The sequence below is a fragment of the Equus przewalskii genome, chromosome 7 (genome assembly GCF_037783145.1).
Source record: "Equus przewalskii isolate Varuska chromosome 7, EquPr2, whole genome shotgun sequence".
Classification (NCBI taxonomy): Eukaryota; Metazoa; Chordata; class Mammalia; order Perissodactyla; family Equidae; genus Equus; species Equus przewalskii.
Genome location: NC_091837.1, coordinates 65,560,638 through 65,583,017, shown reverse-complemented (window position 1 = coordinate 65,583,017; position 22,380 = coordinate 65,560,638). Strand labels below are relative to the sequence as shown.

At 46.7% G+C, this 22,380-nt stretch overlaps 1 protein-coding gene across 5 annotated transcripts in view; it reads right to left on the bottom strand.

Moving 5' to 3' along the window:
• Positions 1-19,819, bottom strand: part of SETBP1 (SET binding protein 1) — a 360,544-nt gene extending 340,725 nt beyond the window's left edge. For 3 of the 5 annotated variants that reach the window (XM_070627579.1, XM_070627583.1, XM_070627582.1), the window contains exon 1: positions 19,615-19,819. The gene's annotated coding sequence lies outside the window, so the exon portion shown is untranslated. Of the gene's footprint in view, positions 1-3,011; positions 3,201-18,959; positions 19,165-19,614 lie in introns of those variants that run through there. The other 2 variants (XM_070627580.1, XM_070627581.1) reach the window with 2 other exon arrangements.
• Positions 19,820-22,380: the final 2,561 nt, after the last annotated feature.

Sequence of the window (22,380 nt, the reverse complement as noted above, 5' to 3'; positions counted from 1 at the left end):
AGAAAAACATCAGCCAGGCTCTCTGCGGGCTATCACAGCTTCAGCTAAGCTATCCTTCACCCTTATTCACTGTACGTCCCATTAGTCCCAATTTCATATTCATCATTTTCAAAGCCCAAAAAGAAGCCCAAATGCTCATTCTCATGAGAAAACCTAGAGCCTGGGGCTGCACAAAACTTCAAGACATCATCTCTTTCCACCCCTAGGCAATCAGACAGATCACACTCAGGCCTTCTTAAATGGCTGAATACTCTGGAAGTTTCCCAGCAGATGACATTACTGTACACCTTAGGTTTCCACCTTTGAGCTCATCAGTGTAAGGTATTGGCCAGCCAATGTGCCCACCAAAACATCCCAATGACGCCTGAAAAGATACATTCAGAAACAGCCAAGAACTGGAAACCTGAAGACCGGGTGCATATTTTCTCCCTCTGGAATCAGTACATTTTCAGCTGACACCCTGTGTGGAAGCCAGCCAGCAAGGCAGCCAGGGCTTCAACACGGACCCTGCTCCCCAGGGAAGTCCAGGCACATACTCAGCTCCAGGAAATTGCTCAGCCCTGCAGAAAGACACATTTAAAACCGCTTCCACTTAGGGGAAAACCCAATGAATACTGCATTTCTGGAAGAGAGGAGGCTTCCTGGTGAGAGCATGAGCATCTTTGCTGAAGCTGTCAGCAAACACTGAGCAGCCACCTGTGCCCCATGCTACAAAAGAGAGAAAGTCTCCACTTAGCAGTGGGGGAGGGCAGTTAGACCAGGAGACACTTGATGTTTCTTTTACTTGTAAGATTCTCTGTCTCATCTAGACTGATCTGCCTATCTGCCCAAAACCTTATACAACTTTTTGAAAGTCATATTCAAGTCAAAATTCATTGAGGGCTCTCTGTCTAGTGTCAGGTACCACACTAGCTGTTGGAGACATCAAGATGCTCTAGAACATGTCCCTGCTTGTCACGCAGTAAGAATCCACTAGGTCTTTCTTAGCTTGTACCCCAGATCCATACAAATTGCAAGCCAAATTTTCTTATGACAGTAGTGTTCAACAGTTTACTCCGTCCGGCATGACTCTCTAATGTTGCATTTTAATTCCCTAGTACATACCTATAAAGCTATCCTTGGGTCAGGGCAAAAGTGGAGGCATATTCCCCATAAAATGTTCTTAAACTAAGTCCATTTGGACCTTTGAACCAGAGTAGGCCAATGTATATCACAGGCTCTGAGATGAGAGAAAAGAAGGTGAAATCTAAACTTCAGAGGACTGAAGAGGTAAATCCAGTGGATATATCATTAATATTAAGAAAGTATCTTCCCTTAAAAAAAATTATTCACTTCACAGTGTCTTACATTTAATAGTATAAATCACTGACTAACTGATCTAGAAGACAAAGTTCCAAAACTTAAAACTCAAGTCGTAAGAGATCCAGAAAAAATAAAAATTCACCCTTCTCCTCAAGTCAAGATCCTAAGATACAATGAAAAGACAATCTCTTTCCTCGAGGAGGTGATACTTTCCAAGAGAGATTTGAAAAATAAAACAGAGCAGATTTTTATATGTCCTATAAGAAAGGGCAGAAACGAAGAGAAGAGAAAATGTTTTCCACTTGGACCAGAGTGGACAGACAGATAGGAAACTACACAGGAAGTCTTTAAGGAGAGCATGGGATATGGCTTTGACCTTGAGGGGCTTCAACAGAGTGGGAGGAAGGAAGACACAGAAGACAGAAGGAAGAGCACGAGGCAAGGCCTCAGGCAGGAGCAGGCAGAGTTATGCTCAGGAAAGAGAAAGCTAAGGTTTGGCTAGGAGGTGTGGTACAAAATGGGGACCAGTGAGAGGTACGGCTGGAGATCAAAGTTTGCAGCCAGATCATGGACATCCTTGAAAGTCACACTAACAAGTTGGATTATATCTTACAGGTAATGGGAAGCCATTTAAGAGATGTCAGCAGGGAAGGGGCGCTATCAAAGCTATGCTTCCAAAGGATAATTCTGGCACATGGCTTGAGGGTGAGTTAGGAGAACCTGATATTAGAGGCAAGGAGATCAGAGGAGGCTCAGCTGAAATTCGATTCCTGTTGCATGAGGACTTGAACCAGGGCAGTGTGAGTGTGACATGATAAATGCTAGAGATGAAACAGTAAGACAGTTTCAAATAATCCCAATCTTCAGGAGCACATCAATTTCAGACTTTCCATACTGGTCTCACCTTAAGACTCCAGTCTTAGGGCTCATTAGCCATCAACTTGCAATCCCTATTCAAGTCAAACCAGTCTCCATAGCAGCAATACATATACAGAATTCTTTCTGCCTTGGTATTTTTAAAGAATCTTTCCTTGTATCCCCTTCCACCGATCCGTGCAATGCCTGGCATACAACTGGTGCTCTCCAAATGCTTGTTGCATGAAGGAATGAGTGAACAAATGAGCAAACAGATCCCGAGCCTTCTCATATGTCAAGGTCATGCTCAAGTCTTCACTTCTCCATGGTGACATTTTGCAAACTCTGGACCACAGCATTCACTTCCTGGCCTGAGTTACACTGCACCCAACTGTATAGCTTGCCACTAAACACTAGTCTTTCATTGTCTACGTCGTTTTGAGTACACAAATCTCATTTTCCTTACTCAACTGCAATTCAGTCTCAGGCTGAGACCGAGTGTGATTGTACAACACTTATACCCGCTTCAGCACCCAGAGCAGGACTGAGCACTAGAAGGACTTCAAGAAGTTCCTTCTGAATGAAAATGAATTAGCCCCCGATAGCTATTCACAGTCCTGTGGTTCAAACTACTCCAACGGCAGCTCCACCCACCCATGCCTCCCCCTGCGAAATTCACTGCCTGTGCTGAAAATGATAATCCAGCCCTTCCTGTGCACATGCTCCCCTCACTTTAGGAAAATACAAATAAAAAGAAGTTTTCAAAAGCAAGGAGCAAAGAAACCTAACCCGTCTGTTTACTTCACCCAGCACACAAAGCTGTTGCTCTCCTTTTGCCTTCTTCCGGCACGTACCTGCCACCCCAAATTCACAGTTCGATTTTGCAGTCAGTCTGGGAAACAACTGCGAGTCCTCTTGTGGTGCGCCTCTGCCAACATGCATGTGTGGGCACACGCATTCACTCACACACCCACAGAGGAGGGGAAGCCACGCAAGGTGAAAACGTTTTGCCTTGTCACATTCCAACAGTCAGTGACTCCTCCAGAGGGGGCGGGCGCACAATGGACAGTCTGTCCTTAGCTCAGGCTTCCAGTCCAACAAAAGTTAACCCTTCCCTGGCTGCCTGAAGGACTTCTGGGGGACACCTGGCGGGTGGGGTTAGGAAGAATATAACTTATTTAAGAAATACTTAATACTTGCCCAGGAAAAACTGCTTAGCAGATCCCAGGAAAACAGAGGGGCAAGAAGGAGAATGGTGGTGATGTTTACCTGGAAAGAACTCTGGGACAGGAGTCCAGAAACTTGACCTCTACTCCTGGCCCTGCCATTCACAGGCAGTGAGATGCTAGACAAGCCCCTTACTCCATTTGAGTCCCTTACTCCATTCTCATCTCAGCAATGACTGGAGTGGGACCAAGATCTCTTCCATACTCAAGACTTTGTAATTTTACCCTGCACAGCCATAGACCCATGGAGACACTCCAGAATGGATAGTGTGACCTACAGAATTACTTCTCTTAGGGACCAGGGCAATCCTGCTTGGCTAGATGTGTCTCATAACCCAAAGGAGTCCCAAAGTGTACATAATTCTTCCCTTCATATTCGTAAGATGGAAGATTTTCTCCTGGTCTAAAATCCATTCTCCATCTGCAGCCTTGGGCAACTCTTACTAATCCCAGAGCTTGGAGGAAATGCAAATTCTCGAGCTCTATCTATGGAATTAGGGATCGAGGAGTGGGGCCTAGCACTCTGGCTTTTCCCAAGCACTCCAAATGGTTCTGGTGGGCTCAGGCTTTGCCTGGTCTATGTGCCTATCCCTACCAACTGCCTTGACCATAGAGCACTATTATTCTGTATTTAAGGGGAATTTTCCCTGATAGTAGTGTTCTAAGTCTCTTAACACTAAGCATCAGTGGCATTTTATTCATCCACGCAATCCCAACACCTAACACAATGCCCAACGCATAAGGGATACTCAAGAAATGTTGATTGACTGAATTAATAAGTGAATAAACCAAATGAGGCTGGGTGTTCCAGCATTATCCACCTCTCTCATCTGCTTTGCTCCCAGCGCACGTGCAGGCCATCATCACCCTGACTGCTGCTTTCCAAAGGGATGACAAGGTGGAACCCACAGAGCCATTGGTATATTTAACAGTGACTCAGATGATGTGGATTCTGGACCTAGTTCTGTAGTTCTGCCACTTGGGAGCCATCATAAGCACTTTTTCAGCCCAGTGTCTCATCAACAAAATGGAATAATGTCTTTCTGATCTACCTCGTTAGGTCAAGGTTTTGATCTTCTTTGTTGCTATTGTAGAACTACATGCTCTTTATTAAAAAAAATTTTAAATAACACATGTACCTCATAAAGTCCTAAAGGCAGACAATCACAAATATAGGAAGAGTTCCCTGCCTTATTGCCGACCTTTCCCAAACTCCCTTAGAGCTGTTTATCCTCATCTGCACCTTAGCTCCCTACTCTGCAATCCCCCTAAGACCAGGCACTTCTTTCATCTTTACATGTAGAAGGCACTGCGCTGCACAAGGAACCCTCAGGTCAGAACCTTTTCCCCTCAAACTCTGCAGAATGTCTTCTACCATTTGAAGTAATAGAAGAAAAAATGGAGGCTGACCTGGCTTTGCTTCTCTTGTAGGTAACTCGGTTTATGCTGTTATCATTGAAGATTTTTTTCATGATGGTAGAATTTTATTAATGACAAAATGAGTGTAGTGTGGACCTCCCTCCCTTTATTTTTCCTGGAACATGATGAGCTTTTTGGATCTGTATGGGCAGGTTCTTTCTAGTTCAGGAATATTTCCTTCAATTATTACCTTATTCATTTCTTTAATTCAATGATTCTGGCTTCTTCTAAGTTTTTCCTGTAGTTCTTAGTTTGGAACTCTCATCTCTGTTCTCCATTTCTCTCATTCTCTCTCTCACAGTTTTTATCTCTATATTTAGCGTGGTGAGGGAACACACCCTAATCCATCCTCCCTGATACCAATTTAATCCGATTTTCCATGCCTCCTTTGTCTATAATGACTACATTGTGGATTTTTAATTCTGCTATTGTACTTTTTCTATCCCTGCAATCCTTCTTTATTTATTCATCCTCCTTTGAGCTGATTCTGATGCCTTTCCATCTCCACATTTCTCCTTGTTACTTTCTGCTCTTGTTCCATCAGGGTCATGCTTCTTCCGGCTGTAGATGTCTGGAAGGTTTTAAAACTTCTTATTTTACTGATGTAGTAAATAACTATCATGATACTCTTCCTTTTATCTTGTTTTGAATGTTTTACTCCCTAAGATCTCACGTCAGATTCTTTCTCTTTACTCATGCTCTAATGAGGAGAGTCATACAGGGTAGTGTTGGCCTACAGAGGAAGTACTGGACTGCTTTTGACTCTATCTTCCATCCGTCTTGAAAACAGTCAAATCCTCCTGAGTTGTTGGGGTTATCAGTGATCCGATCATTGCAGTTTCCAGTGAACAGTACAGTGCGTGATGAAGCCAGCCTCTAGGAGCACATAAGAGCCTACCATGTGTATCTCTTCCCAACTCCACATTAAACAGTATCAAGTTGGTAGCTTGAAACTCGGCTGTGATAGGAGTGTTTACACAATAGGACTCAGCAAACTTCATACATCAGGGCTTAAAAAAATCCGGAGAACAGAGTGTTAAGCATTTACTAGAACACCACTGAGAGTAGACATCTATGCACTATTGTTTTGCTGGACTAAGAGGGGATTCTTCTGCTGGATTCTTTGAAACTCTGAATAGCTGAAATCCACAATACGCACCGTGACAAAGACTCTTTATGTCTACCTCAGAACTTTACTGAGGAAACCTCTCCACCTAGAAGTCAGTGCTCTAGTTCTACTCCTCCCAAAGCTCCCTCCTCCAGTCTTGCCCATTTGCTTTCTGATAGCTGTAGACTTTGAGAATACTATGTATAATGACGTTAGGGAGGAGATCATCTTTAGTTGTTAAAGTTGCCCGTGCAGTAGCCCTGATGACTGCCTATTTTTTTAGTTGACAGAAATTACGAGTTTCTGATTTTGGGAAGCAAATGGTATAAAAGGATAGAGTGTGATTCTACCCGGCTATAGATAGGGAAGTCATTATATTTTCAACCTAGGCTCATTAGCCTATAATCCCTTCTCAGATTCTGGCAAAAGACTGACTGAGTTTGGCTTTGGGGATGCTTGAGCATTCAACTTTCTGTATGTCTTCCAAGGTATTTAGGTGGGAAACTAGAAGTGATTTTTTTCCACTTAGGGAACTTTGCATGAGCTTGGGATCCTCTTCCCACTCCCTTGAGTTAATGCCTCTTCATTACTCAGGCTCAAGTCAAATGGCGCTTCCCTGAGCTTCACAAACCAGATCAGGATGCCCTGTTTTGTGCCTTTATAGCACAGTACTCCTCTTTCCCAGCATTTATTATATTTTATATTTAAATACTTGTGTCACTCTTAGTTTCAACATTGCCTCCTCCACCAGATGGTAAGCTCTTGAAGGTAGGAACTATCTTTTTGGCTCACCGTGGGACCCCCAGAGCCTAGCACAGCTCCTGATACATGCAGCAAAACTCCAAATTATTTGCTGAGTGAATGCTGAATGAGAGGCTGTATCAAAGGCCAGCTAGGCACCATTTGACTCAGGTACTCATGACTCTGAGTGATGTGTCTCTGAAATCCTTCCTGCTGCAAAAATACCCAGAGTAAATGCTCCATAAACACTAATAAATTGATCAAGTAACCCAACCTTACCCAGCTCTCAATCAGCGAAGGCAAAGGCAACTCTGCCCCATAGTTCCCTGACCCTGCAAACACACCAATGGTCTACAGCAAAGAAAGCTCAGATTCAGTGGCTTCTTTACAGGACATGTCTATGTGGTCCCTTCCTGATCACAGTTCCTGTCCTCCAAGCTGAGACTACTACACCCACCACATTCCCCAGCAGCATCTCCTGAGTTGCAGCTCCCCCAAATCCTGCTGATTTGCGTTACATCATATGATTCCTTGTTATTTCCTCTGGCGGACCTGCCCTTTCTCTTTTCTCCACTTGGTTACTCTAAGTCATCCTTCAAGAATTGGGTGAAGCTCACCTCCTTCATGAAGACAGGCTAGACTTTCCTTTTCTACTCCTTTCCCTTTGTGTGTACACATGTGCACACACACAGTCTCACACTCATACTCACAGATGGTCTTGCTCTCACTTCCTTGGGTATTCTGCTATCAAAGCATTTGGCAAAGGATACTGCCATCTTCCATTTACTTATCTTTCTCTCCCACCAGACCAGGAACTCCATAAGGAAAGGGTCTGGGTTTTACATGGGTCTCTATCACAGTTCAGAGCATAGTGAAGACACAGAGTAAGAGTGCAATAACAAGTGTCCACGCCATGTTATCTCCCTGAAAAGCACAATGAAGTAGCATCAATTTGACGTCACAGGTGTAGATTACTTAACCTCTCTTTCTCACTTAGCAAACATGTTCTTGGAAAATATATTTAAACGGCTCAAATATTATGTGGAAATTGGGTAATAATCCTACCTCACAGGTTGTTTTGAGAAGAAATTGAAGATTAAATAAGATATTTATGAAATAATACGTTGGGATCACCTTAGCAGATGTTCAAATGTTTTTGGTAAATTTGATTTACTTTCGTAGTCTCTGTCACCTAAGCTAGCATTTGGCTAAATGGTGCCTTCTCTTCACAGATCCCAAGTAAAACCTGAGGGACAAGGGTTGGAGACCAACCTCCTCTAGCTCCCTACACAACAGGAAGCACAAACAAGTAGTTTAATTTGCACCTGCTAACTTGAGCGCTTTGATATTGGGTATTGCTTTCTCCTTGTTCCCAGTCTGTCTCGTAGAAGAAATAAGACTAAGTTCAGCCGTGAATTCCAGATTCAATTCCCTGCTCTGCCAATTGGAGCTGGGAGGCCTTGGGCAAGTTTCATTTTCTCACTGGGTCTCCCCATCTTCATTTGTAAAATGAGGGGATGTGATGAAGTGAACTCTGTGGCTCCCTCCAGCTCTGACATTCTCAGGTGCGGAGTCTTATCTCCTCAACTTGACAATCAGAGGTACTTTCAAGACAGGGGTGGTACCTTCCACCTCTTTATAGAGCCTGCTGGTTCTGAAGCTCTGCCCGGCTGGGTCAGCTGAGCCTAACACAAAACTAAGGATCAGTCCTGGGCTGGGGAATCTCCCTGATAGGGAGAGAAGCAGAATCAAGCTTCTGAGGCCTGAGGCTGGGCATGCTGTTAACCAGCAGTTCCAGCTCTAGCTGCAAAAACAGTGCCTCCTCTGGGAACCCATAACAAACACAACACAACACAACAGCAGGAGCCTTGGGTCTTGGGCCCCCAGGGAAAGATCTCTACAGCACTGACTGGGCCAATCCTCAAGTTTCCAGGTTGAGCTCCAGTTCTGTAGTATTACCTGTGGTCTCTGTTGCTCCATGCAGCCAAGGAGAGTGCACACTCGTAATGAGAGAGGGGTAAACACAACCAATGGCCTTTACAGGCATTATCAGTTTAATCCAGACAAGAACCCTGTGATGCAGAAGACCTGTCCTCTTTTTATAGATATGGAAATGATGGTCCAGAGAGGTTAATAGTTTGCTCAGGGTTACACACTACCTATGCCAGATCCACAATCAAATCCAGGTTTATATGATTCCAAAGCCTCTGCTTTTACTTTTACATCATGATGTCTCTCATACGCAAAGCAATGTCAGCTTTTAGCCAAATACTCCTAGCTGCTTCTACAGACATGAGCTACAAAACCAGTTTGCCATCTGACTGGCCACACCACTTAAACTCTCTGGGCATCAGTTTTCTCACCGGCCCTCCTAGTATCTTCACAGAATCTTACAAGGAAAAAAGCAAATAATATATGCAGAATAGCACCTAAGTAGGTTAAATATGGTAGACCTGTAAGAAGTAACTGTGATGATAATATTTCTTGTCCAAGTAGAGTAGAGACGTCCACGTGGTAGAGAAAATGATCCTGTTTTCAACATGCATCTGATATATAACAGGTGCTTTAAGTTTATTATTTGATTTAACCTTGAGATGTGCCCATTTTACAGATAAGAAAACTGAAGTTGAGAAATTCATTGAAATCAGAGAGGTAGTTCTAACTCCAAATGTCATTTGCTTTCCATTGAAGCATAATGCCACCAGTCTTTAAATACTTAGTGGCCACTTAAACTCTGGTCCTCCATCATGCCGTTTGTAAACTAGGGATGAAAATGATAGACTTGAAAGCAGGCTAAACCGCATAATCGAACAGATAATAAAGACCACAGTCTTTCTTTCAAAGCTCTCTAATTTTCACCCCAAGACCTATTGGGTCTTAATTCAAATTCCTTGACTTCTCAACCATCTGATTCAGCAATGGCTTTGCTCATTGTCATTTGAACATAAAGTGTAATCTGACACTGAGATATTTGTGCTTCTGCCACAAAGGAGATACTACGCATACCAGAGAGCTAAACAAATATTAGCTCCCTTTCTCTTCCTTTATGATATTTCTCCTTGAACTATCTTGAACTGTCATTGAAATGTTGCATTGTTGCTAAAACTTGTAAATATCTTTCTCCAATTATACACTGAACTCCTGGAGATGAGTAACAGTATCATGCAGTATTCTTATTCCCCAGAGTGGCTGATCCCCATTCCAAATGCTTATATGTACTTTTACTTTTTGTTCTAAAGATAACTCTTTTGAACCCCAGACTGAAGTGTTGGTGGCTGACAAGACCGGGGCGGGGACAGAACAGTCAGAGGTCGGGGTTCTCTCTTGTGTGGTATGCGTGGAAGACCCCTGACTGGCACACCCTTCTGCTCCTCACGCCTACTCTCCTCGCACTCTGAAAATTCCAGTTGTGGCTCCCATCTCAGCACAGGAGAGATGGAGCCTTGGCCCTTTCCTCACAGAGCCCCATCCCATCTGTCTTGCTGCCTGGCACTTCACAGAGCCCTGGTCTCTGGGAAGCGGTCTCCTTTCTGCCTCTACATTCTCAAGCGGAATGTCTTCCCTGCTGCTCTGTACTTACCCTAGACAGCCCCATTGTTCAGGACTCAGCCCAAGTCCCACCTACTCCTTGAAGCTTTCTGAGGGCTGTCCAACAGCTGGAGGTGCTGGGCTTCCCTGCGCTCCCAGTGAAGTTCAGTTACTTAGCCCTAGATGACAGTCCTTTGCAGCTCCTCCACTGGTTTCTATGAGTTCTCGCGGAGTCTTTCACCAGACTGAAAGCAGAGACAATGTCCTCTCCATCTCTCAGGATCCCCACAGTACCCATCAGTCTATCACATGCACGTTTGAATGTCAATGAGCAAACCAAGTTTGCTGAATCAGAGGGTTAAAAAGTTAACGAGCTTCACTGAAAACTCTGGACAGCTAGATTGGGTCCAACTTAGAGGGCACTGGGTTTTGTCCTTCCTACTGTGGTCAGAAGACCTCAGTGCAGCAAGATACCTATGTGTGGCCTGCCCCTCAATATCAGCCAGCTGGACCTTAATCATCAGGGCTTCCCTGCTCCTGCCAGATGCAGTTCATGTTCATGATTAGCATTCATTTCCTTGTGGCAATTCTAAATTCACACTTGAACTTTGTCTCACCTCTGCTGCCATGCCCAAACTATTCTACCCACCAAGAATGTCCCCTTGTTCCAAATCCACCATCAAACCCAAAACCACAACCTCCTTGAAGCCTTCCCTGACTGCACCTTAGTCCTGATCACACAAATAGCATAATTCCACTTAGATCATGCTCCCACTTTGGCTGCAGACTGATGCTTTCCATCTGAGCTAACCATATCTCTCCAGATATACTATCCACTCTCCAAGGGCAAAAGCCACATCTCATACCAGACCTTTCTCACCCAACAGTGCCAGGAACAATGGCTCACATGAGCTGCAAGGCTGAGACTTTAATAAATATCTGTGGATCTAAAAATTTACTGTAATTGAGCTCTGGAGTACAAAGTAATAAGCAGAAAGAAGACCCACAGGGCTTTCACATCAAATCATCCTTTTTAGCCACCATTATTAATCAATACTTTCTTTAAAAAAAATCAAAGCTCTCACTGCTCAAATAACAACAGGTCACAGACAGAGCCACTGCAAAGGACTTGCCACCAGATTTCATTATTCTGCCACAAGCACACAACACTGCCCCAACGGCTTCTGCTGCATTCTCAGGCTACTATGTTGGATGGATCAAGTTCAGCATCTCCAATTTCCACATCTCTCCAGCCCCAAGTTCAAACCCCAAGCAGCTTCTTTCTGCCGAGAGAATTGCAAATCCTTGGCAAATAGAAGAAATAATGAAGAAATTGCTTTTCACCCAGTTTGGCTAATCGTGTTACTTGCTTTTTTTTTCCCCCCTCCCAAATTCTTTGCTAGATCTTAAGATAAAAATAATTGCAGCATCTCAGTAGCTTGTAGAGTCTCCTTCATCCTAAATATACAACCAGTGTGCCCCCTAATGAGTCAGAATTCCCACTAAATGTCCACAGGGCCTCAGGTCAAATCCCAACTTCGTGATCCCATCAAATCACAGAGGTGTCTGGCTTTGGATAGACTGGGTCATTCCTTTTGATCGCAAAATGCACAGAAACCAATTCGCTAGCTGCTATTGAACAAAGGGCAGACTCTGTGCTGTGCTGTGCTATGCGGTGGGGACTGACAGGACATCCCAGAAGCACAGACACAGCCTCCGTGGCTCACAGAATCTACACAAGGAAATAACGCCCAGCCCCCTAGATCCAGGAGGTTCATAAAGTAACCATAGCAGAGACTCCAGAAGCCTACAGGGCACAGAAAGTAGTAGCAAATCCCAGGTAGAGAATTTATTCTAGATTTTCCCGAAGCTGTCTTTGTCTGCATCATCTCCCTTGTCTCAACTCAGGTATGTCACCAAAGGGGGCCAGTTTTCAAAAAGACATAGAGAATCAATCCTTTTCCTCCATTCCACATTATTCTCTATGGTACTTCTTCTTGACTCACCATCCCCTCCTCTCCTTTCCCTGTCCTCCAAGTCTGGCTCTCTGGTTCTAACTGGGGAGCTTCTCCTAATCCTATTTCCCCTCCTGTAACTCTTTCATCCACAGCAAACACTTAGCAAAGTGTACCAATCCTCAGTGGGACTGGACTGGACAGTTGTTAAGGTGCCAGTAAACGGGGGTGAGGAGCTCTGAGCTTCAAGAAAACTTTAAAATTCTGAAGACACTTCTATCTATAGAATCACAAAATTTCAGAAGGGACCCTCCCTCCATATCAATGCAAACTCTTTCATTTTACCGTGGCTCAAAGTAAGAAACAGAAAGACAAGGCACCTTGTCCCACATCCTATGCTAATGGGTGGCCAGCCCCGCCTGCAGCTCCTGCCTCTCAGGAGCCATTCCCTGGAACTTTCCCCTCTGAGTACATTTTTCTGCTCAGCCTTCTCTTCCACTGTGGCCAGGCTCACTCAGTCACCGAGGAGCAGGAAAGCACTTGGACTTAAGTAGCAAAGAAGATTGCATGGTTAAGTGCCAAAATGAGTGTGGTGGACAAAAAATGCAATTGGAATTTTCAGAGAAAGTCAAGAGCTGTGTGTGCTAGAGTGACAATGAGACTCTAGTAGGCACTTAATAAATATTTGATGATTGAATGAATGAGTGAATCACTGACTGATAGGATGTACAAGTGGTAAGACATCATTAACTCTTAGGCTTTGAGGGAGAAACTGAGAGTAGGCAATTGCCCCTGAAAGATAGCCAAAAATATAAAAAGCTATTAACGTAAGTGGTTATTATTCACTTTGTCTAAGAGGTCCTTGCCAGCCCTGGTGGTCTAGTGGTTAAGATTCACGCTCTTACCGCCTCGGCCCAAGTTCCTTTCTTGGTCAGGGACCCAGACCACCCGTCTGTGAGTTGTCATACTGTGGCCGCTGAGTGTTGCTGTCATGCTGAAAGCTATGCCACCAGTATTTCAAATACCAGCAGGGTTACACCCATGGTAGTCAGGTTTCAGCAGAGCTTCCAGACTAAAACAGACTAGGAAGAAGGATCTGGCCATCCACTTCTGAAAAAATTGTTCATGAAAACCCTATGAATAGCTGGAGAGCATCGTCTGATATAGCATAGGAAGATGAGAGGATGGCACAAAAAGACTAAGCAGGGTTCCACTTGCTCTACACAGGGTTGCTAGGAGTCCAAATTGACTGGATGGCACTAACAACAACAAGAGGTTCTCATTGTATTGCTCCCCAGTGTAGAGCTTTAGTACCTAAGCCAGCATTCATTTTTAATATTCAATCTCTACATAATTCTGTGATTCATTCATGCAACAGAAATCATTCATATGGGGCAAAGTTTGCCCCTTTCTTCAAGGACTCACAGTCTAGAGAGGTAAGGGACACAAATAGCAAAGCAGCATGAGCTGAAGTGCACTGGAGACGGAGGTGAAGAGCTGAGAGCTGAGCTGATGTCCTAAGATGTAGACGCTCTCACTAAAAGGGACCAATCAGGGCACCTTCCAGAGAGGAGGTGGCAACACAGAGCAAGCTGAGGCATGGAGGTGGACATGTGTACAGAGTACCCAGGGTCAGTGAGGAAACCAATGTGACGGGAGCAGAGGCCTGTGCAAGTGTTGCGTAAAATGAGGTTCACTTGAGAACACCGCCAGGTGTCTGCTGCAGGCTGCTGGACAGGGCAAACCAGGAATCCTGGGAAAGAGAAAGAGGAGCAACTGGGAAGAGTCAGGGAACAAATGGACTGTGAAGAACTTTCCTGATTCCAGAAACCCTACTGGGTTTGCTGTGACAGAGGTAATCTTGCTATCAGTTCTTTCCCTGACAGGGGCTAAAAATTCAGTTCTGAACATCATTGCTCAGCCATTGCAGCTCCCTATGGAGACAGACCCTTCCCTGGCACTGTCTCCTCCTTGCCTCCCCTCTCTGTATGTCTCCATGTCAATGTCCTTTCCTCCTTCTCATTCCTGACTTAAAGGGAATTTCCTGAGCACCAAAACAACCTTGAGTCCAAATTAGATATTATCTGAGACTTTGAGTCTTAAATATACACGGCGCTGGAGGCGTCCATTAATTCAACTGATTTTAAAATATACACATATATACATTTTTTTTCATGAGTCAAGAACAAAAAACAACTGTTCCTTGACTGTCTTAGAACACAAGGGCCCCTGTGGGCATTTCTGGTCATACCAAGGGGTTACTAATCTCTGGGCTATGGCGACAATAATGCCAGGCACCAGTTTCCAGGAGGCAGCATGGAAATCCTCTCAGAGATCAATTACAAAAATTAGCTGGTATTATTTAATCCTTACAACCCCTGTGAAGCGGACAGGCTAAGCATCTTTATCCCAATTTTACTGATTAGGTGACTGAGGCTCAAAGAGGTTAAGTAATTTGTCGGGGGGTCATTTAGCAGAGAAGTAGTAGGGACAGGATCCAAAGCAGATCTGGTCACTTCAGGTGTGATGTTCTTCACACTTTAACGCAGCCACCTGGCCCCAGGTGGTGCACCAACCTGTGTCATTTCAGCAAGTCAGTGTATCAATTGCTTCCTCTTCTGAACGGGCATACAATGCTTATCTGGCCTCCATCCTTAGAAGAATCAAGGGGCAGACGTGATATGAAGATATTTTTGAAAAGAACAAAGTGCCATGCCTATGAAAGGGGGTTTTTAAATTTTCTTTTTTATTGTGGTAACATTGGTTTATAACATTATATAAATTTCAGGTGTACCTCATTATATTTTGATTCCTGTGTAGATTACATCCTGTTCACCACCCAAAGACTAATTACAGTCCATCACCACACACATGTGCCTAATCACCTGAAAGGGGGTATTTTTGAAAAGAAACGATAAGTTGGGTCAAGGATACATTTTTCCAACCTGGCAAGTTTCTGAAACCCTTTTCTGCACCCCCTTCATTCGCTATCCCTCTCCAGCACTTGGAAAGGTGGAAGCCTCTGCCTGCCTGGAGGGTCAGCTCAGCTGGCTTTGCCCATAATTATTTCACATAGGCCTCCCCAGCTCCTGGGGAGGGGTGCCTGCTTCTTCCTGAGGGATCCTGTGAACTTCCAGGCTGCTCACTTCTCCATTAGACCCTGGCATCATTTGCTCTGAACTGGATAGGAAGTCAACTGTGGGTTTCTAAGCCAAAGGCTTTTTTTATTATTTAAAAAACATAATGCTTCCTCAACCTTAGAGAGCACCCTCTAAGAGGGTAAAAAAATCAACTCTCTAAAGAAAGCTGCTCTCACTCCAACCTTTGAAACTTCCAGATGAAAAATAGAACAGCCACTAACAGACTCAGTCATCAAAGGGCACCAGGTCCCCCAAGAACTTTATATTGCCCCAACTTGGTGTGTCTAAGGCGAGATCAGAATCTAGAAGAAGGCTAAGTGAAAAGGGAAATGAAACTCAGAGCCAAACGAGAACGCAGGAGGGCATCTTCCCCTGCATTCATGAAGAAAACACCATGGGCATCTTGGTGTTGACTTTCCTGCACTCACCAAGCATCTGTGACTTTGTGAAGAGTTTGTGAAACAAGAGGGTTATCTTTAGAAACAGCTATTAAGGAAGCCCAAACCCATGGTGACAGGTATGATGGTGGAGCTCCTTATTTAATCCTGGCCCAAAACATTTTGGGACACTCACTAGGTTTCATAATATCCCAAAAGATAAGAATGGAATTGAATAGTTTTGTTCCCTTCTTCACAGGAACCCAAGAAGCAAGCACAGTGATATGTGGCAAGGACTCTGTCATGCTTCCTTTCTTCAGGGCAATGTTGCTACCCTTCCAAGACAAGAGCAGCCTCCTGACCCCCACCACCTCACTGGACGGCTCCCACACAGTGGGTCCCTGAGCAAATTCAATAACATCACCCCATGTTTTAATACGCTGCAACTCCTGACAATGCTAACGTGTTAACAACAATTTCCCCCATTCTTCTGGCAGGAGCAGAACTGAAGCAACTTGAAATGCCATCAGCAAAAAATTATTTATTTCCCATTCCTGAGCAGCAGAGAAAACAAGGTTTCATTGGCTGGGTTTGCCTTCAATAGCTTTCTGGTTTCAATTAAAACTTCAAGTCTCCAAGGGAAAAACTGGCATTCTGGGAGGCTGAGGCCCAGCCAAGTTTCAGTGTCTCCACAAGAATCCAGAAAGGATGTCCCATCCATCTAGCCACTTCTCATCTTCATCCGTTTGCATATTGTATAGAAGGTTCAGAGCAGAGATTGAAGTACAACTAAAAGTAATGGCCAGGTTGAAAAAACTCTCCTCTCCTACACGTACATTTTTGTGCCAGAGAAGTATTGATTTAGCCCCTAATGGAATTGAAAGTCAAGATAGCAGCAGAAACGGAATCGGGAATCCAAGGGGAAGTGCCTACCTATTTATTTCTTCTTCAGCAAACTCCTGCCTCTCCCCAATGATCATTTTCAACTAAATTCGACAAAGATTCCAAGCACTGTTTCCTCTTTCCCCCCAATTCTCATTTAGATCAGGTGATTTACAGGGCAACTTGCCATTAATAATGCAAGAACATGAGCAGAAGCCCTCACAGCACCAAGGGGCTCCTTGGTTCACTCAGGGATACCCCCAGGCTTCCCCTGTGTGAAGTCCAGAACGGTCCCTGCCAGCTGTGCCTTTCTATGTAACATTCTGATGTTAACCTACAAAAGCTCAGATTACACCCCTTCACTTGCCTAGCCCATTCATGAACATATAAGGCAGTTGATATTTTCTCCCAAGTTAGAAGTGGCCCCTTTCCTAACCAACATCACTGCCTCTCAGTCGCTCCTCCTTAAGTTCACTACAAGCCATCCCCTCCCCCACCTCCAGTTTGTTTATTCCAGTGACACATCTATTTTCCCTGCTAAGAGAGACAAGTCAGTTTCCCTCCTCTGGCTCCCGATCATGTTCGCTCACCACCTCCTCCCCCCAGCCCAGCTCAGGTTACTATAGTGGCAAGCAGCTCCCACAGTCCAGCTCCAACACCAATTCAACCTCCCAAGACTAAGACTTTTTTTCTTCATGGGGGAGGGGAGATGATGTGCAAAGCAGCACTTTCTCAGAGTACCTGGTCTCCATATCCTCTCAGGCTACATTCCCTGAAGTTAGAAAATACTCTGTGTTCCACCACACTCTGCTGATCTGTCCTAACGCCCTTCTCTGGCAGCAGGCAACTGGATTAAGTACATCTTCAACTTAGCTCAGAAACCTCGGACTGGCAGTTCAGAGCAAAAGAGATCAAGCCTCCCTCCGGGAGTTTGGGGACGGTAGAAGCAAGAGAAAGGGGAGGAGTGACCTGGGATTGTAAACTGGCTACATTTTTAAAGTGCTACAAACTTTCTCCTCCCTCACATGCCCCTGGCCAGTTGGCCCCGCCTCCCCATCCGAGCCAGACAACATCTAACTGGGGTGTGCAAAGGAAACTCTCCCAGACGGTCCAGGTTTGGCCCCAGGGTTGCAGATGTGGCCTACACAGAACAACACCCTTCCTCTCCACTTCCCTCTTCTCTACCCCATTCCCACTCCCCGCCCCCCGCCCCCCACACACACGTTTTGCAGATGAAGATGAGTTCAGATGGTGCACATCAGATTTACCTGTAGGAACTAAAGGAGGGTAAGAGATGGGGGCCAATGGCCAGATAGCTTTGGTGACAGCTACTTTATGAAGTTAGTTTGTTGTACAAATCTACAGAAAAAAAAGAAAAACAGGATGAAGAATAAAGGAAGGAAAAACAATGTAAGAGAAAAGCAAGTAATATTCATATTTTCTTCAAGACTATGGCCTCCACCCCAACTTTAGAAAGAAAGGTGTGGATAGTGGTGTGTGGGAGTGTGGGGGATTGGAAGGAAAAGTAGCTGCTGTAGAATTTAAGAATAAACTGCCCTCTTGGAGGAGAGTTTCTGCAGGGATAAAGAGACTCGAACTGCTCTTTTAGCATTAGACGTCAACCATGAGATTATCAGGACAGTTTATTTGAAGCGGAAACGAATCGGAAATCCTTCCCTCAGCAGTCCTTTTAGATGGAGACACCCACCCTCAGACCCGGCACAGATACACATAAAGAATAAACGCAGCATCAAGGGCAATAAGATACCCCTCCCCGCGCTCCCAGTACCTCTAGCCTCATCTCCCACTTCCAATTGCACAACTTTCCGATCTCCAAAGAAAATATTTCCAGTTGGATCCGATTTCAGAATTGTAAGCTGTGCGGGTCGTGGGAGGAGGGGTGTTTGCAGCGTGTGGGGAGGGGGCCTAGAAGACAGCATTTCGGTAGTTACTTATTTTTTTAGAACCAGCATGCTCTACCGATCAGAAATTGCTATTACCCAACAATGCTTCCATCACAGACAGACACCAAAAACAGCATCACCGTTATCACCATCTTGCTAAAGATCTGCCCAGTCCAGTTTACCTGACTTTGTCTCTGTGGAACTTCTCAGACTGTATTTTAGTCAAAGAGATAATGGTTTGAAAGACAAAAACAATAAATCGATACTGAAGGGCTCCCTTTCCGGAGTGATTTCCCACTGGAAACCACCGAACGGGGAAGCCTGCCGTTAATTCCCAAGCCCACGGCTCCACTAGAATCACACACAATGCGTGCTTTCAAAAAAACCATTCGTCTGCTTTTAAGGGAATTCCTGTCTTTTCAGAGTCCCAAAACCGGAGAGCAGGAGAAAGAGACTCAGATCCATTGATTAAGATTTTAAGAGAAAGACTAACACAGAGCCACGACACAAGCACACACCAACCTTCGCCGGCTGGACCACTTCTTCCCTGTTCTTCTTTCTATTAACGACACGTTAGATTCTGATACATTTCCCCCCCAAAAATCCAACTAGGTTACAATGTAGCTCTCTAGCTCCACTTAACCTGCAAGTTACAAAGAGAGCAAAAAAAAAAAATATCCTGCCGCCTTCCCACCCCTTTCCCTACCCCCTCCCCCTCCGAGTCCCCTCCACCAACGCCAAACCCGCCAGCCCCGCCAGCCGGCAGCAGGACCGAGGGAGGGTGCAAAAGGCGGCGGGGGGGGGGGGGGGGCGACGAAGGGGGGTAGAGGGGGGAGGATCAGATTAGGCGAAACTCAATAAGCTCTCAGCCCTCCAGCCCGATGCTTCCACCATCGCCGCCACCAACCGGCCACTCCAAATGAGCCAGCATCGCTGCCCACCGGCGGACGGGCCGGAATAGCGCCCATCCTCTGCAGCCTCGCCGGGACCGGCATCCCGCCCCCTCAGCCCCGTCTCCCCGTTCCCGCCCCGTGCAAAGTCAAAGCCCAGGCGAGGCGACATTAACTTTTGCATGCAGGGCACACACACCGCCCCCGGCCCCCGGCGTGCGGGGGCCCGCGGCGCGGCGTGAGGCTGGGCGCCGAGCTCCCGGGCCAAGGTCGCCGCGCGTGCTCACCCATGTCCCGGCGGCTCCGGCTCCGCTGGCCCCGACGCTCGCTCAGATCCCGGCTCCGGTCGCTCGCCTGAGCCCCCAAAGGTGCTGCTGCGGCAACTCCATGGCGATGAGCATCTGTCAAACGGCGAGCTGCGGGCGGGCCGCCCTCGCTCGGGGGGCGCCGGGGCCCCCGGGCGCGCGGAGGCGGCGGCGAGCGGCGGGCGCCCCGGCCGGCCCCGCGCTTCCCGCCCGGCGCGGCCGCCTCCGCCGCGCCACCGATTTATGGAGAGAGATATCAAGGGGGAAAATGGCGTCTCCGGAGCCCGAGGAGTCCTGGAGTAATCACATTCACACACACACGCCCGCACGCACACACACTCGCACACACTCGCACACAGGCGCGCGGCGAGCCCGGCTAATTTTAGCAGGAGCCAAAAAAAAAAAAAAAATGTATATATGTATATATATCCCCGTCTCTCCGATCTATGCTATTTTTTTTTCCTTTTCTTCAAAGGATGGATCGGAGCTTTAAAAAATGTTGCCGGGTTTGGGCTCGCAGAAGGCGGCGCGCGGAGGGCGAGGGCGCTTTTGCTGAGCTGTGCAGTTCGATCCGCGGCGCCGGGCGGCCCTGCCCGCCCGCTCGTCCGCCCGCGGTCGCTAGTGCTGCCGCCGCCGCCGCCGCCGCCGCTCCATGGCCGCGCCCGCCCCGCGCCCCCGCCGCGGCCCCTCGCCGCCCGCCCGCGTCCCCGGCGAGCGCTGGAGTGGGGTCGGGCCCGTGTGCCTGCCTCCCGCGCCCTCTCCCGAGTCCCGGAGTCCTAGTGAAAGGAAGGGGGAGGGCGCGGGCGGGGGAGGGGGGAGGATCGCAGCGGCCGCGCGGCCGAGCCAAGCGGGGACCGCCACCCCGCGATCTGCCTCGGAGGAGGCGCGAGCGCCCACACGGCTCGCCCCACGCACCGGGGGCCGCTTGCCCGGCTCGAGCCGGGGGAGGCGCAGCCAGTAACGAGCGAGCGACCTCTCCCTCCACCCTCCCTCTCTCGGTGAATTTCGGTGAATTTCGATCAATTGGAGGGAGTGGGGCTCTTGCCCCGGGAGAAGGAAAACAGTTCGTGGAGGCCGATTGGGGACCCCTCGCCGCCCCTCGCGCCCCTCCTGCTTCCCAGCGCCCTCGCGGCCCAGTGGCTCCTGTGCGCCAGAGTCAGCCGCGGAGACTGGGCGGCCGCGGGGACCGCCGCGGGCTCGGCGCCGGTTCCCGGGCTCAACACTGCCACTATCTGACACAACAGGAGCAGTGTTGGGGGGGAGCCGCGCGCGGTGGCGCGAGATGTGATAGGCTCTCGAAACTAGGTACATTTTTTTTTTTAACCTGGTAATTACATTTCACTTTCAGGGGTTTATTTTTTTGTTATGCATTCAGAAGCTTATGTGCATTTTCTCTTTATTCGCAAGAATTGGACATTTGATGAGAGGAAAGACACGCAGAGGTGACAAATGCACGTTGGCATGCGGTTCTCTATTCAGGGTGGTGGAAAGAATAAGGCGGAATGTCTTCAGTTCGTACAAAATATGATGGCAGTTTAATATCTGTGAGTGTATTTGGGCTGCAAAAGGGGGCATTTCAGTTGCAACCTCAGGCGACTGAGGAATGGAGCCCCTGAGAGACATATCTACATTACAGGACAGAAACAGATCCAGGAAGGTTTGCGAGTGGTTTTGCTTAAAGACCCCAGAGTAGAGTTTACTCAGAACTCGGATTCTGAGAGGACTCCTGACTAACACGCTCTATGTGAAAGTTTTCAGACATTTGGATTGAGGAATGATAGTGATTGGGGATGTCCACCCACCAACCTCATCAGCCGCTGACTCCCTGCGTTGGCTACTGGTGTGAGTCCTGTCAGGGAGCTTCTTCACCGTCCTCACCCTTTTCCCAGGAATGCTGCACTGAAGTGGGGCAAGGGAAACTGGGTCGGAGGACGCCCCAACTCCCTTCCTGGTCCATGTGCCTGGAGGGGTTCAGTTTGATTCTCAACAGATAGTTCACTCCCCTCTGACCCACGTTCCACCCTGTCTTCTTTTTTTGGTCAGAGGAATGTTCTAATTGGCCACAAACTTTTCCTGTTGCTCATCGCTGCAAGACCTCCTTTGGAGCAACATTTCAGTAGGACTTCTGCTACCCTTTATATTGGAATATTGTTCTTAGTGGGAAAGTAATGCTTAACAAAAAAAATCAGTAGGGCATAATGAGCTGATGATAGGAGTGGAGATCAAGGCACAAAATATACTGTCAAAACAACCATTCTCTGTAATCAGATGACCTTTGCCCATTTCCTTGTGCCCCCAGATTTCTGAAATCCTAGACCAAAGCCCACAGAGGACTAAGATAGCATGTGGGCCATCTCCTATGCTTTTCAAATGAAGAAAAGGAGCTCCAGAAATCAGAAGGGTTTGCCTATGGTCCATGGCTGGCTGGTGTCATCTGAGCTGAAACTGAAGCTTGTTGACCAAGTCCTTTCCCTTCTGTAACTTAGGCATAGTTACAGGGTCTTCCTTCCTCTGCTGTTGTGTTTCTTTGAAGAGCAGCTCAGAGAAGCGCATGCCTAATTAAAAATTCACTGTAATAGATGGTGAGGCCAGGCTACAAATTATAGGGCAGTAAAAGTTCACCTGGGAGATCACCTAGTCAAACCCTATCATCTTAAAGCTGAGGAATCAGACAGAGAGGCAGTGGATTGCCCAGAGTCAGGAAGTTAAGGCAAAGCCATGAACAGACTCTGTGTCCCTTAACTTCTC